This window comes from Pan paniscus, chromosome 14 (genome assembly GCF_029289425.2).
Source record: "Pan paniscus chromosome 14, NHGRI_mPanPan1-v2.0_pri, whole genome shotgun sequence".
Classification (NCBI taxonomy): Eukaryota; Metazoa; Chordata; class Mammalia; order Primates; family Hominidae; genus Pan; species Pan paniscus.
In genome coordinates, this window is record NC_073263.2 from 9,967,537 (window position 1) to 9,981,592 (window position 14,056).

The window sequence follows — 14,056 nt, forward strand, 5'->3', positions numbered from 1 at the left end:
TTTTACATACTGCAAATAAAATATCAAAAATTACAGTAAGTGTATATTATCTACTGTACATAAAATATCAAAAAGTACACCAAATATGTGTTATGTATACTGTAAATAAACTATCAAAATTTTCAGTAATTATATATAATGTACTGCACATAAAATATCAAAAATTACACCAAATGTATATTATACACTCTAAATAAAATATCAAAAAGGACAGTAAATATATATTACACACTATGTAAAATATCAAAAACTACACCAAATATATATTATATAATTTACATAAAATATCAAAAGTACACCAAGTATATATTATATACTGTACATAAAATATCAAAAAGTACAGTAAATATATTTCATATATTGTACATATATTATTAACTAAAAGTACACCAAATACATTTTACATACTGTAAATAAAATATCAAAGATTACAGTAAGTATATATTATCTACTGTACATAAAATATCAAAAAGTACAGTAAATATATTTCATATATTGTACATATAATATTAACTAAAAGTACAACAAATACATTTTACATACTGTAAATAAAATATCAAAAATTGCAGTAAGTATATATTATCTACTGTACATAAAATATCAAAAAGTACACCAAATATGTGTTATATATACTGTAAATAAACTATCAAAATCTTCAGTAATTATATTTAATATACTGTTCATTAAATATCAAAAATTACACCAAATGTATATTATACATTCTAAATAAAATATCAAAAAGGACAGTAAATATATATTACACTCTATGTAAAATATCAAAAGCTACACCAAGTATATATTATATAATTTACATAAAATATAAAAATTACACCAAATATATATTATATACTGTTCATAAAATATCAAAAAGTACAGTAAATATATTTCATATATTGTACATATAATATTAAGTAAAAGTACACCAAATACATTTTACATACTGTAAATAAAATATAAAAAATTACAGTAAGTATATATTATCTACTGTACATAAAATATCAAAATGTACACCAAATATGTGTTATATATACTGTAAATAAACTATCAAAATCTTCAGTAATTATATTTAATATACTGTACATAAAATATCAAAAATTACACCAAATGTATATTATACACTCTAAATAAAATATCAAAAAGGACAGTAAATATATATTACACACTATGTAAAATATCAAAAACTACACCAAATATATATTATATAATTTACATAAAATATCAAAAGTACACCAAGTATATATTATATACTGTACATAAAATATCAAAAAGTACAGTAAATATATTTCATATATTGTACATATATTATTAACTAAAAGTACACCAAATACATTTTACATACTGTAAATAAAATATCAAAGATTACAGTAAGTATATATTATCTACTGTACATAAAATATCAAAAAGTACCCCAAATATGTGTTATATATACTGTAAATAAACTATCAAAATCTTCAGTAATTATATTTAATATACTGTTCATAAAATATCAAAAATTACACCAAATGTATATTATACACTCTAAATAAACTATCAAAAAGATCAGTAAATATATATAACACTCTATGTAAAATATCAAAAACTACTCCAAATATATATTATATAAATTACATAAAATATCAAAAGTACACCAAATATATATTATATAATGTACATAAAATATCAAAAAGTACAGTAAATATATTTCATATATTGTACATATAATATTAACTAAAAGTACACCAAATACATTTTACATACTCTAAGTAAAATATCAAAAATTACAGTAAGTATATATTATCTACTGTACATAAAATATCAAAAAGTACACCAAATATGTGTTATATATACTGTAAATAAACTATCAAAATCTTCAGTAATTATATTTAATATACTGTACATAAAATATCAAAAATTACACCAAATGTATATTATACACTCTAAATAAAATATCAAAAAGGACAGTAAATATATATTACACTCTATGTAAAATATCAAAAACTACACCAAATATATATTATATAATTTACATCAAATATCAAAAGCACCCCAAATATATATTATATACTGTACATAAAATATCAAAAAGTACAGTAAATATATTTCATATATTGTACATATAATATTACCGAAAAGTACAACAAATACATTTTACATACTGTAAATAAAATACAAAAAATTACAGTAAGTATATATTATCTACTGTACATAAACTATAAAAAAGTACACCAAATATGTGTTATATATACTGCAAATAAACTATCAAAACCTTCAGTAATTATATTTAATGTACTGTTCATACAATATCAAAAATTACACCAAATGTATATTATACACTCTAAATAAAATATCAAAAATGACAGTAAATATATATTACACTCTATGTAAAATATCAAAAACTACACCAAATATATATTATATAATTTATATAAAATATCAAAATTACACCAAATATATATTATATACTGTACATAAAATATCAAAAAGTACAGTAAATATATTTCATATATTGTACATATAATATTAACTAAAAGTGCACCAAATACATATTTCATACTGTAAATAAAATATCAAAAATTACAGTAAGTATATATTATCTACTGTACATAAAATATCAAAAAGTACACCAAAGATGTGTTATATATACTGTAAATAAACTATCAAAATCTTCAGTAATTATATTTAATATACTGTACATTAAATTTAAAAATTTCACCAAATGTATATTATACACTCTAAATAAAATATCAAAATGGACAGTAAATATATATTACACTCTATGTAAAATATCAAAAACTACACCAAATATATATTATATAATTTACATAAAATATCAAAAGTACACAAAATATATATTATATACTGTACATAAAATATCAAAAAGTACAGTAAATGTATTTCATATATTGTACATATAATATTAAAAAAAAGTACACCAAATACATTTTACATACTGTAAATAAAATATCAAAAATTTCAGTAAGTATATATTATCTACTGTACATAAAGTATCAAAAAGTACACCAAAGATGTGTTATATATACTGTAAATAAACTATCAAAATCTTCAGTAATTATATTTAATATACTGTACATTAAATATAAAAATTACACCAAATGTATATTATACACTCTAAATAAAATATCAAAAAGGACAGTAAATATATATTACACTCTATGTAAAATATCAAAAACTACACCAAATATATATTATATAATTTACATAAAATATCAAAATACACCAAATATATATTATATACTGTACATAAAATATCAAAAAGTACAGTAAATATATTTCATATATTGTACATATAATATTAACTAAAAGTACACCAAATACATTTTACATACTGTAAATAACATATCAAAAATTACAGTAAGTATATGTTATCTACTGTACATAAAATATCAAAAAGTACACCAAATATGTGTTATATATACTGTAAATAAACTATCAAAATCTTCAGTAATTATATTTAATATACTGTTCATAAAATAACAAAAATTGCACCAAATGTATATTATACCCTCTAAATAAAATATCAAAAAGGACAGTAAATATATATTACACTCTATGTAAAATATCAAAAACTACACCAAATATATATTATATAATTTACATAATATATCAAAAGTACACCAAATATATATTATATAGTGTACATAAAATATCAAAAAGTACAGTAAATATATTTCACATATTGTACATATAATATTAAATAAAAGTACACCAAATAAATTTTACATACTGCAAATAAAATATCAAAAATTACAGTAAGTGTATATTATCTACTGTACATAAAATATCAAAAAGTACACCAAATATGTGTTATGTATACTGTAAATAAACTATCAAAATTTTCAGTAATTATATTTAATATACTGTACATAAAATATCAAAAATTACACCAAATGTATATTATACACTCTAAATAAAATATCAAAAAGGACAGTAAATATATATTACACACTATGTAAAATATCAAAAACTACACCAAATATATATTATATAATTTACATAAAATATCAAAAGTACACCAAGTATATATTATATAGTGTACATAAAATATCAAAAAGTACAGTAAATATATTTCATATATTGTACATATAATATTAACTAAAAGTACACCAAATACATTTTACATACTGTAAATAAAATATCAAAGATTACAGTAAGTATATATTATCTACTGTACATAAAATATCAAAAAGTACCCCAAATATGTGTTATATATACTGTAAATAAACTATCAAAATCTTCAGTAATTATATTTAATATACTGTTCATAAAATATCAAAAATTACACCAAATGTATATTATACACTCTAAATAAAGTATCAAAAAGGACAGTAAATATATATAACACTCTATGTAAAATATCAAAAACTACTCCAAATATATATTATATAAATTACATAAAATATCAAAAGTACACCAAATATATATTATATAATGTACATAAAATATCAAAAAGTACAGTAAATATATTTCATATATTGTACATATAATATTAACTAAAAGTACACCAAATACATTTTACATACTCTAAGTAAAATATCAAAAATTACAGTAAGTATATATTATCTACTGTACATAAAATATCAAAAAGTACACCAAATATGTGTTATATATACTGTAAATAAACTATCAAAATCTTCAGTAATTATATTTAATATACTGTACATAAAATATCAAAAATTACACCAAATGTATATTATACACTCTAAATAAAATATCAAAAAGGACAGTAAATATATATTACACTCTATGTAAAATATCAAAAACTACACCAAATATATATTATATAATTTACATCAAATATCAAAAGTACCCCAAATATATATTATATACTGTACATAAAATATCAAGAAGTACAGTAAATATATTTCGTATATTGTACATATAATATTACCGAAAAGTACAACAAATACATTTTACATACTGTAAATAAAATACAAAAAATTACAGTAAGTATATATTATCTACTGTACATAAACTATAAAAAAGTACACCAAATATGTGTTATATATACTGCAAATAAACTATCAAAACCTTCAGTAATTATATTTAATGTACTGTTCATACAATATCAAAAATTACACCAAATGTATATTATACACTCTAAATAAAATATCAAAAATGACAGTAAATATATATTACACTCTATGTAAAATATCAAAAACTACACCAAATATATATTATATAATTTATATAAAATATCAAAATTACACCAAATATATATTATATACTGTACATAAAATATCAAAAAGTACAGTAAATATATTTCATATATTGTACATATAATATTAACTAAAAGTGCAACAAATACATTTTTCATACTGTAAATAAAATATCAAAAATTACAGTAAGTATATATTATCTACTGTACATAAAATATCAAAAAGTACACCAAAGATGTGTTATATATACTGTAAATAAACTATCAAAATCTTCAGTAATTATATTTAATATACTGTACATTAAATTTAAAAATTTCACCAAATGTATATTATACACTCTAAATAAAATATCAAAATGGACAGTAAATATATATTACACTCTATGTAAAATATCAAAAACTACACCAAATATATATTATATAATTTACATAAAATATCAAAAGTACACCAAGTATATATTATATAGTGTACATAAAATATCAAAAAGTACAGTAAATATATTTCATATATTGTACATATAATATTAACTAAAAGTACACCAAATACATTCTACATACTGTAAATAAAATATCAAAGATTACAGTAAGTATATATTATCTACTGTACATAAAATATCAAAAAGTACCCCAAATATGTGTTATATATACTGTAAATAAACTATCAAAATCTTCAGTAATTATATTTAATATACTGTTCATAAAATATCAAAAATTACACCAAATGTATATTATACAGTCTAAATAAAGTATCAAAAAGGACAGTAAATATATATAACACTCTATGTAAAATATCAAAAACTACTCCAAATATATATTATATAAATTACATAAAATATCAAAAGTACACCAAATATATATTATATACTGTACATAAAATATCAAAAAGTACAGTAAATGTATTTCATATATTGTACATATAATATTAAATAAAAGTACACCAAATACATTTTACATACTGTAAATAAAATATCAAAAATTACAGTAAGTATATATTATCTACTGTACATAAAATATCAAAAAGTACACCAAAGATGTGTTATATATACTGTAAATAAACTATCAAAATCTTCAGTAATTATATTTAATATACTGTACATTAAATATAAAAATTACACCAAATGTATATTATACACTCTAAATAAAATATTAAAAAGGACAGTAAATATATATTACACTCTATGTAAAATATCAAAAACTACACCAAATATATATTATATAATTTACATAAAATATCAAAATACACCAAATATATATTATATACTGTACATAAAATATCAAAAAGTACAGTAAATGTATTTCATATATTGTACATATAATATTAACTAAAAGTACACCAAATACATTTTACATACTGTAAATAACATATCAAAAATTACAGTAAGTATATGTTATCTACTGTACATAAAATATCAAAAAGTACACCAAATATGTGTTATATATACTGTAAATAAACTATCAAAATCTTCAGTAATTATATTTAATATACTGTTCATAAAATAACAAAAATTGCACCAAATGTATATTATACCCTCTAAATAAAATATCAAAAAGGACAGTAAATATATATTACACTCTATGTAAAATATCAAAAACTACACCAAATATATATTATATAATTTACATAAAATATCAAAAGTACACCAAATATATATTATATAGTGTACATAAAATATCAAAAAGTACAGTAAATATATTTCACATATTGTACATATAATATTAAATAAAAGTACACCAAATAAATTTTACATACTGTAAATAAAATATCAAAAATTACAGTAAGTGTATATTATCTACTGTACATAAAATATCAAAAAGTACACCAAATATGCGTTATATATACTGTAAATAAACTATCAAAATCTTCAGTAATTATCTTTAATATACTGTACATAAAATATCAAAAATTACACCAAATGTATATTATACACACAAAATAAAATATCAAAAAGGACAGTAAATATATATTACACACTATGTAAAATATCAAAAACTACACCAACTATATATTATATAATTTACATAAAATATCAATAGTACACCAAATATATATTATATACTGTACATAAAATATCAAAAAGTACAGTAAATATATTTCATATATTGTACATATAATATTAACTAAAAGTACACCAAATACATTTTACATACTGTAAATAAAGTATCAAAACTTACAGTAAGTATATATTATCTACTGTACATAAAATATCAAAAAGTACACCAAATATGTGTTATATATACTGTAAATAAACTATCAAAATCTTCAGTAATTATATTTAATATACTGTACATAAAATATCAAAAATTACACAAAATGTATGTTACACTCTAAATAAAATATATAAAAGGACAGTAAATATATATTACACCCTATGTAAAATATCAAAATCTACACCAACTATATATTATATAATTTACATAAAATATCAAAAGTACACCAAATATATATTATATACTGTACATAAAATATCAAAAAGTACAGTAAATATATTTCATATATTGTACATATAATATTAACTAAAAGTACAACAAATACATTTTACATACTGTAAATAATATATCAAAAATTACAGTAAGTATATATTATCTACTGTACATAAAATATCAAAAAGTACACCAAATACGTGTTATATATACTGTAAATAAAGTATCAAAATCTTCAGTAATTATATTTAATATACTGTACATAAAATATCAAAAATTACACCAAATGTATACTATACCTTCCAAATAAAATATCAAAAAGGACAGTAAAATATATATTACACTCTATGTAAAATATCAAAAACTACACGAAATATTTATTATATAATTTACATAAAATATCAAAAGTACACCAAATATATTATATACTGTACATAAAATATCAAAAAGTACAGTAAATATATTTCATATATTGTACATATAGTATTAACTAAAAGTACACCAAATACATTTTACATACTGTAAATAAAATATCAAAAATTACAGTAAGTATATATAATCTACTGTACATAAAATATCAAAAAGTACACCAATTATGTGTTATATATAGTGTAAATAAACTATCAAAAACTTCAGTAATTATATTTAATATACTGTACATAAAATATCAAAAATTACACCAAATGTATATTATACACTCTAAATAAAATATCAAAAAGGACAGTAAATATATATTACACTCTAAGTAAAATATCAAAAACTACACCAACTATATATTATATAATTTACATAAAATATCAAAAGTACACCAAATATTAATTATATACTGTACATAAAATATCAAAAGTACAGTAAATATATTTCATATATTGTACATATAATATTAACAAAAAGTACAACAAATACATTTTACGAACTGTAAATAAAATATCAAAAATTACAGTAAGTATATATTATCTACTGTACATAAAATATCAAAAAGTACACCAAATATGTGTTATATATACTGTAAATAAATTATCAAAATCTTCAGTAATTATATTTAATATACTGTACATAAAATATCAAAAATTACACCAAATGTATATTATACACTCTAAATAAAATATCAAAAAGGACAGTAAATATATATTACACTCTATGTAAAATATCAAAAACTACACAAACTATATATTATATAATTTACATAAAATATCAAAAGTACACCAAATATATATTATATACTGTACATAAAACATCAAAAAGTACAGTAAATATATTTCATATATTGTACATATAATATTAATAAAAGTACACCAAATACATTTTACTTACTGTAAATAAAATATCAAAAATTACAGTAAGTATATATTATCTACTCTACCTAAAATATCAAAAAGTACACCAAATATGTGTCATATATACTGTAAATAAACTATCAAAATCTTCAGTAATTATATTTAATATACTGTTCATAAAATATCAGTAATTACACCAAATGTACTTTATACACTCTAAATAAAATATCAAAAAGGACAGTAAATATATATTACACTCTATGTAAAATATCAAAAACTACACCAACTATATATTATATAATTTACATAAAATATCAAAAGTACACCAAATATATATTATATACTGTACATAAAATATCAAAATTACAGTAAATGTATTTCATATATTGTACATAAAATATTAACTAAAAGTACACCAAATACATTTTACATACTGTAAATAAAATATCAAAAATTACAGTAAGTATATATTATCTACTGTACATAAAATATCAAAAAGTACACCAAATACGTGTTATATATACTGTAAATAAACTATCAAAATCTTCAGTAATTATATTGAATATACTGTACATAAAATATCAAAAATTACACCAAATGTATATTATACACTCTAAATAAAATATCAAAAAGGACAGTAAATATATATTACACTCTATGTAAAATATCAAAAACTACACCAAATATATATTATATAATTTACATAAAATATCAAAAGTACACCAACTATATATTATATACTGTACATAAAATATCAAAAAGTACAGTAAATATATTTCATATATTGTACATATAGTATTAACTAAAAGTACACCAAATACATTTTACATACTGTAAATAAAGTATCAAAACTTACAGTAAGTATATATTATCTACTGTACATAAAATATCAAAAAGTACACCAAATATGTGTTATATATACTGTAAATAAACTATCAAAATCTTCAGTAATTATCTTTAATATACTGTACATAAAATATCAAAAATTACACAAAACGTATATTATACACTCTAAATAAAATATATAAAAGGACAGTAAATATATATTACACTCTATGTAAAATATCAAAAACTACACCAACTATATATTATATAATTTACATAAAATATCAAAAGTACAACAAATATATATTATATACTGTACACAAAATATCAAAAATTACAGTAAATATATTTCATATATTGTACATATAATATTAACTAAAAGTACAACAATTACATTTTACATAATGTAAATAATATATCAAAAATTACAGTAAGTATATATTATCTACTGTACATAAAATATCAAAAAGTACACCAAATATGTGTTATATATACTGTAAATAAACTATCAAAATCTTCAGTAATTATATTTAATATACTGTTCATAAAATGTCAGTAATTACACCAAATGTATTTTATACACTCTAAATAAAATATCAAAAAGGACAGTAAATATATATTACACTCTATGTAAAATATCAAAAACTACACCAAATATATATTATATAATTTACATAAAATATCAAAAGTACACCAAATATATATTATATGCTGTACATAAAATATCAAAAAGTACAGTAAATATATTTCATATATTGTACATATAATATTAACTAAAAGTACAACAAATACATTTTACATACTGTAAATAAAATATAAAAAATTACACTAAGTATATATTATCTACTGTACATAAAATATCAAAAAGTACACCAAATATGTTTTATATATACTGTAAATAAAATATCAAAAAGGACAGTAAATATATATTACACTCTATGTAAAATATCAAAAACTACACCAACTATATATTATATAATTTACATAACATATCAAAATTACAAAAAATATATATTATATACTGGACACAAAATATCAAAAAGTACAGTAAATATATTTCATATATTGTACATATAATATTAACTAAAAGTACAACAAATACATTTTACATAATGTAAATAATATATCAAAAATTACAGTAAGTATATATTATCTACTGTATATAAAATATCAAAAAGTACACCAAATACGTGTTATATATACTGTAAATAAAGTATCAATATCTTCAGTAATTATATTTAATATACTGTACATAAAATATCAAAAATTACACCAAATGTATATTATACACCCTAAATAAAATATCAAAAAGGACAGTAAATATATATTACACTCTATGTAAAATATCAAAAACTACACCAAATATATATTATATAATTTACATAAAATATCAAAAGTACACCAAATATGTATTATATACTGTACATAAAATATCAAAAAGTACAGGAAATATATTTCACATATTGTACATATATTGTTAACTAAAAGTACACCAAATATATTTTACATACTGTAAATAAAATATCAAAAATTACAGTAAGTATATATAATCTACTGTACATGAAATATCAAAAAGTACACCAGTTATGTGTTATATATACTGTAAATAAACTATCAATATCTTCAGTAATTATATTTAATATACTGTACATAAAATATCAAAAATTACACCAAATGTATATTATACACTCTAAATAAAATATCAAAAAGGACAGTAAATATATATTACACTCTAAGTAAAATATCAAAAACTACACCAACTATATATTATATAATTTACATAAAATATCAAAAGTACACCAAATATATATTATATACTGTACATAAAATATCAAAAAGTACAGTAAATATATTTCATATATTGTACATATAATATTAACTAAAAGTACACCAAATACATTTTACATACTGTAAATAAAATATCAAAAATTCCAGAAAGTATATGTTATCTACTGTACATAAAATATCAAAAAGTACACCAAATATGTGTTATATATACTGTAAATAAACTATCAAAATCTTCAGTAATTATATTTAATATACTGTACATAAAATATCAAAAATTACACCAAATGTATATTATACACTCTAAATAAAATATCATAAAGGACAGTAAATATATATTACACTCTATGTAAAACATCAAAAACTACACCAACTATATATTATATAATTTACATAAAATATCAAAAGTTCACCAAATATATATTATATACTGTACATAAAATATCAAAAAGTACAGTAATTATATTTCATGTATTGTACATATAATATTAACTAAAATACAACAAATACATTTTACATACTGTAAATAAAATATCAAAAATTACACTAAGTATATATTATCTACTGTACATAAAATATCGAAAAGTACACCATATATGTGTTATATATACTGTAAATAAACTATCAAAATGTTCAGTAATTATATTTAATATACTGTTCATAAAATATCAGTAATTACACCAAATGTATTTTATACACTCTAAATAAAATATCAAAAAAGACAGTATATATATATTACACTCTATGTAAAATATCAAAAACTACACCAAATATATATTATATAATTTACATAAAATATCAAAAGTACACCAAATATATATTATATACTGTACATAAAATATCAAAAAGTACAGTAAATATATTTCGTATATTGTACATATAATATTAACTAAAAGTACACAAAATACATTTTACATACTGTAAATAAAATATCAAAAATTACAGTAAGTATATATTATCTACTGTACATAAAATATCAAAAAGTACACCAAATATGTGTTCCATGTACTGTAAATAAACTATCAAAATCTTCAGTAATTATATTTAATATACTGTACATAAAATATCAAAAATTACACCAAATGTATATTATACACACTAAATAAAATATCAAAAATGACAGTAAATATATATTACACTCTATGTAAAATACCAAAAACTACACCAACTATATATTATATAATTTACATAAAATATCAAAAGTACACCAAATATATATTATATACTATACATAAAATATCAAAAAGTACAGTAAATATATTTCATATATTGTACATAAAGAATTAACTAAAGGTACACCAAATACATTTTACATACTGTAAATAAAATATCAAAAATTACAGTAAGTATATATTATCTACTGTACATAAAATATCAAAAAGTACACGAAATATGTGTTATATATACTGTAAATAAACTATCAAAATCTTCAGTAATTATATTTAATATACTGTTCATAAAATATCAGTAATTACACCAAATGTATTTTATACACTCTAAATAAAATATCAAAAAGGACAGTAAATATATATTACACTCTATGTAAAATATCAAAAACTACACCAAATATATATTATATAATTTACATAAAATATCAAAAGTACACCAAATATATATTATATACTCTACATAAAATATCAAAAAGTACAGTAAATATATTTCAAATATTGTACATATAATATTAACTAAAAGTACACCAAATACGTTTTACATACTGTAAATAAAATATCAAAAATTACAGTAAGTATATATTATCTACTGTACATAAAATATCAAAAAGTACACCAAATATGTGTTATATATACTGTAAATAAACTATCAAAAGCTTCAGTAATTATATTTAATATACTGTTCATAAAATATTAGTAATTACACCAAATGTATTTTATACACTCTAAATAAAATATCAAAAAGGACAGTATATATATATTACACTCTATGTAAAATATCAAAAACTACACCAAATATATATTACATAATTTACATAAAATATCAAAAGTACACCAAATATATATTATATAGTGTACATAAAATATCAAAAAGTACAGTAAATATATTTCATATATTGTACATATAGTATTAACTAAAAGTACAACAAATACATTTTACATACTGTAAATAAAATATCAAAAATTACAGTAAGTATATATTATCTACTGTACATAAAATATCAAAAAGTACACCAAATATGTGTTATATATACTGTAAATTAACTATCAAAATCTTCAGTAATTATATTTAATATACTGTACATAAAATATCAAAAATTACACCAAATGTATATTATACACTCTAAATAAAATATCAAAAAGGACAGTAAATATATATTACACTCTATGTAAAATATCAAAAACTACACCAACTATATATTATATAATTTACATAAAATATCAAAAGTACACCAAATATATATTATATACTGTACATAAAATATCAAAAAGTACAGTAAATATATTTCATATATTGTACATCAAGTATTAACTAAAAGTACACCAAATATATTTTACATAATGTAAATAAAATATCAAAAATTACAGTAAGTATATATTATCTACTGTACATAAAATATCAAAAAGTACACCAAATATGCGTT